Below are 3,729 nucleotides of genomic sequence, written 5' to 3' on the forward strand. Positions count from 1 at the left end.
TTAGTTGCGGCCCTGTGTGCCCAAGCTACTGGTAGGACACGTCAGCCGCGCTGAGCTCCCTAGTGGGCTCTGGGAAGAGCAGGGTCTGTCCTTGAGCCGCAGCTTTCTCACCCCTCAGCCACTGAACACAGCCACCCTGGACAGCTGACCTGACACAAGATGAAGGGGCAAAAGGACACAGGAGACAGCAGAGACCCTCTTCCTCAGGTGACCACTGGACAACCCGCTCCTGTCAGCACCGGGGCAGCCAGAAAGGGGATGGAGGGGCCTGAGCTGGGAGAGGCTGGAGTGCACAGAGGCTGGCCCTGACGCACTGGAAGCCTGGTCTTCCCGCACGACCCCTGCCTGCCCTGAGCCCCCAGACAGCTCCTCTGGGTCTGCCCACTGTACAGCCACTGTCGGTCCATCCATAGCGGACTCTGGGCACGGCAGTTGGTGGGCACGTGGTGGCACACTTGGGAGGTCCTTGTCGTCTGCAGCACACAAGGCTGTACCTGTGACTGGACAAGCCCCGGCCTGCCCTGCCTTACAACTCCACTCCCGAACAGGACTCTTCACACCCGGGGAGGTTCTGGTGAGGCTTGTGGCAAAGCCTGGAGGTCTCTCTGACTCTCAGATTTCCAAACCTGAAGCCCGAGTGCCCTGCATTGATGGGTACCCACAGGTCCTGCCCACCACCTCCCTAGGGCCACAGGCAAGCAGAGCCACATCTGTGTTGCGGAGGTGAGGGTGCGTGGGCTCTGGCGGTGGGGGCAGAGACATGGCCAGTCTGTCCTGGGCTCGCTGTATGTGAAGACAGGGCAGACAGCCTGCCGGAGCGTGAACACAGGGTGGGGCCTGGGCACTGTGCCCTCCGGCTCAAATGGCAGAGGCCTGGGGCTGCGGTGAAGGTTTGCTAACCAGCGCCAGCCTGACGCTCCTGGACACTCGCCCAACGTGCAGATCAAGCGGACGGTGCCACTGTTGCTGCAGTGAGAAGGGTCCAGGTTTATCATGCACTTGGGGTCCAGCCTGGCCACCTCGCCTTGGAGCACGCTGGGGGTGCTCTGCTGCTGGTCGTCCTCAAGCCTGTGCTTCTGGGTGCATACCACCGGGGCCGTGAGAAGGCAGCGTGGTGACCACACTGGGCACATACGGCCCAGGGCTGGCCGGCCGCCCTCCACAGAGCCCAGCCCAGCTGGATGTACGTGATGAGTGGGCCGTGGATGACAGTCAGGGCTGACGTGAATGCGCAGGGAATGGCTGAAGACAGCTGAGCGGATGTTGGCCAGGATGGCATCCAGGAGCTGCTGGCACAGGTGCTGCTGTTTGGTCAGCGGCACCAGGGGGCAGTGGGTTGGAGGCAAGATGGGCACGGTCAGCAGCCCGGACCCGAGGGTTCTCCATTTAGGGGGCCTTCCCACCCCAGGCCCGTCCTCACTCACAGCCTGATTCCCGAGGGCTCTCTCTCAGCCTCCACCCTTGTGCAGACAACGCTGGCCGATCCTGGGTGTAATCCCTCAGCCCCACGGCCTTGTCCTCCCCAGAGTCCCTGCCTCCTCTGGGCCGGTGGCAGAGGCACCCATGGGAGCCACAGACAGAGGGTGACTTCTCCCATGTTCCCACCCAGCACAGCAAACCTGGCCTGGAAGAGGCCTGGTGGGCAGGGTCTCAGGTCAGGCCCAGCCCCCACCCAGCCACGCTGACCTGGAAGGACCCTCCTGCGGCGCTCCCAGGAGCTCTTGGGGGGGCCCCAGTTCCCCTAGGGGTCCCCAGCATCCCACTCACCACTGCCATGTCATTCTTGAGTTTCTCCAGGGTGATGTAACACTTTGGCAAGGTCTTCAGGGGACCTGCAGAGAGAGGGAACGTAGGCTGAGCTCCGTGCTGGAGGGCTGGGAGACATAGCTGGTCTTAGGCTCGGATCTGGGATCCCAACCAGCGCCGCTGGGCCTCGGCCCTCAGAAACCTCTGCAGGAGCTCCCTTCAGCTGACCAGCTGTTCCCAGACCCAGAGTCTAGGCAGGCGGCCCTCACCCTCAGGAGCTGCCCATCCCTGTTGGTAGTGAGGCAAGGGGTCAAGAGAAGGAACAGTGGCCAGGCCCCTGACCAGGCTGGGAAGTCCTCAGTCGCATCTAGGCCAATCCCTGTCCCACCAGTCCTATAACCCTAAGGATCAACTCAGGAAGGCCCGGAGGACCACCCAATAGTGACTGGCACTCTATCCAGACAAGCAGAACAGAGAGACGCTTCTAGGTGGGGGTGCGGGGACAGCCTGAGTTTAGATGAGCGGGAGGTACAGGCCAATGCCCATGCAGTTCTGAGGTGCTGCCTGAGCTCACAGCAGCCTGTGGCCAGTGACCCTGCCTTCCACCTGCTTCTCACCGGCACTGTCTTATTTCATTTTCATGACAGCACATACGGGCTGCAAATGGGGTAATGAGATGCAGCTGCCTGCCCACAGTCACTGGGAAGTCAGGGGCAGAACTCCAGGTCAGGTTCAGGCCCATCACAGCCAGCTGATGGTCAGGCCACTGCAAGCTGGGCCCCCAGCTACTGGCTGGATGAGGCCTGGCTGTGATGGGCCAGCGTGGTCAGGAGTAGGGCAAAGGCTGGGCACTGGCCAAGATGAAGCCTGGACTCAAAGCCCCAGCACACACAAGAGTGGAGCCTTGGAGGCCTCTGTCCAGGGCCCAAAGAGCTGCCTGGTGCCTTTGCTAAACCCACATCGCCACCAAGTGCCCGTCCGCAGCTGGGCCACCCCTGCCCTTGGGGACCATCCGTGGGCTGTGGGCAAAGCTCACAGCTTGGAGGGGTCTGTCACAATGTCTAGATGGCTCTTCATCGTGCTCAGGTCCTTTTTTCTGTCAGGGAAAGCAGAGGGGACACTAAGACACGAGCCCAGTGGCATCCCCAGGGTGCTGGCCCCCACCCCGGCCGCAGCCCACCTCCGTTCTTGTCGATCTTGTTGACCACGCGGTGCGGGGGATTGATGCGCTTGGACAGCTGCTTCAGCGTGTCCAGGTACTGCTGCTCTGCGCCCGGCTCGAGCCGGCTGGACTCATGGCAGAGGTCACTGCAGGACTATGGGCAGGTCAGGCCACAGCCCCAGACCCTCAGGCAGGGAGCTTGGGCTCTGAGGGCCCCAGAGCTCGCACACCCGGTATAAGCTGAGGCCTTGTAAAGGTGAGGGGTGACCTTAGCACCTCAACCCGCCAGGCCGTGTACAGCTCACATTATGGAGCTGTGGGTCCCGGGCCCGTCTTACCAGGTGTGTGTAAAAGTCTAGGGGAGGGGACACTGGAGTTCTGTGGGGTTGGTGCTGGGAACGCTGCAGTGTGGGACTGGGCAGGGAGCTACGGGGGACGGAGAAGGGCTGGAGCTGCAGCCAAGCGGGAGAAATACGGGTCCCGGGCCCAGGCAGGACAGCCACCGAACTCACTGTGCAACAAACCACAGTGGTGACCACTCCCCATCCTCCTTCCCGTGCCAGCTGGGCGGGGATCTCACCCAAAACAAGGGGTTGGGAAACAGGCCAGACCAGCACCCTGAGCACAGGCTCAGCATGGGCCAAGAGCGCACACAGCTGGCGGACGTCCTGCTTCTGGAAGGTGATGGGATGCCAGCGAGATTACAGGGGACACTTCCTTCAGCTAGAAGCCTAACGAGCATACCAGCTGGATCTGCACCAGCTGAAAACACCGGCTGCTCAGTCCAGGAGTTTGAGACCAGCCTGGGCAACCTAGGGAGA

At 62.3% G+C, this 3,729-nt stretch overlaps 1 pseudogene; it reads right to left on the reverse strand.

Moving 5' to 3' along the window:
• Window positions 1-15: 15 nt before the first annotated feature.
• Window positions 16-3,062, reverse strand: LOC113223368 (annotated as a pseudogene).
• Window positions 3,063-3,729: the final 667 nt, after the last annotated feature.

This window comes from Piliocolobus tephrosceles, unplaced genomic scaffold (genome assembly GCF_002776525.5).
Source record: "Piliocolobus tephrosceles isolate RC106 unplaced genomic scaffold, ASM277652v3 unscaffolded_41085, whole genome shotgun sequence".
In the NCBI taxonomy this organism is placed as follows: domain Eukaryota; kingdom Metazoa; phylum Chordata; class Mammalia; order Primates; family Cercopithecidae; genus Piliocolobus; species Piliocolobus tephrosceles.